The sequence below is a fragment of the Vespa mandarinia genome, chromosome 8 (genome assembly GCF_050613455.1).
Source record: "Vespa mandarinia isolate Hongniang chromosome 8, ASM5061345v1, whole genome shotgun sequence".
NCBI lineage: Eukaryota > Metazoa > Arthropoda > Insecta > Hymenoptera > Vespidae > Vespa > Vespa mandarinia.
The window spans coordinates 7203809-7205000 of NC_140817.1; positions in this window are offsets into that span (position 1 = coordinate 7203809).

A 1192-nucleotide genomic window follows, 5' to 3' on the forward strand; every position below is an offset into this window, starting at 1 on the left:
TCTCACCTCGGACGATGCTGTCAATCGGGTCCATACAAAAAAAAAAAAAAAAGGATTAAAGATAAAATATTATTCTCGCGAAATATATAGGGAAAAGTTATGGTATATAGTTTCTTAGTATTAATATTTATAAAAAAAAAAAAAAAAAAAAAATGAAAAAGAAAAAAAGACTAAATTAAAAAGATCTATATAGTATAGGCAAGATTTTTATCGACGATATCTGAATCAAAAGTTGATTAGGATATACATATATATGAATAATACTTATATATCAAGAGAGGCATAGGATTCAATGTACATACGTAATTACATAAACACGTCATATATGTAGTGTATATAATATATACGAACAAAACTATAAAGTTATATATAGTTATATATATATAAAGTTATATATAGATATATTCTAATATATTTATATGATTATATGTAATACGTTCTATATATCCTTCAGCTAAATATATATATATATATATATATATATAAATATCATATATATCAGTACATAGCTAGTATATAGCTAGTTTACATAAAACAACACGTTGCGTATATATTAGCATATTTGTACCATATAAATCTTACATATATACATACGTATTACATTACATATAACTATAGCGTCGTATACGCATAATATACGTCTACATTTATAACTACACTGTATATAATATATATATGTATATATATATATATATATATATATATATATATCTATTTATCTATATATAGTATATATAGTATTATTATCTATCTATATATAGTATATATCCATATAGCAATAATCTATATAATATATACGTACATATATAGAGCTGTATATAATAGAAACGAAGAACTTGCGGGGGTCGTGAGATTTAAACTCTCCTCAGGACATTTTTGGGCAGCCCTCGTTGGACACCTGCGAGGATCACGCCGTGTATAAACGTAAGGTCTTGAGAGAAGAACGAGAGAGGAGGAGGAGGAGGAGGAGAAGGAAGAGGAAGGGGAAGGAGAAGGGGTAGTGGGAAGGAGGGTGAAGGGTGATGGGGGAGAAGGGAGGGGAGGGAAGAACGTAGGGAGTGAGGGAAGGGCGCACCACTGGCTCGAAGAAAAAGAAAGGCGGTGACCGTGGTAAAAAACAAGATAAAAAAAATTAGACGCATCTCGCAGAGGGGTAGACCGGTTCGTCTGGTCCTTGATTTGAAGCCAAGAG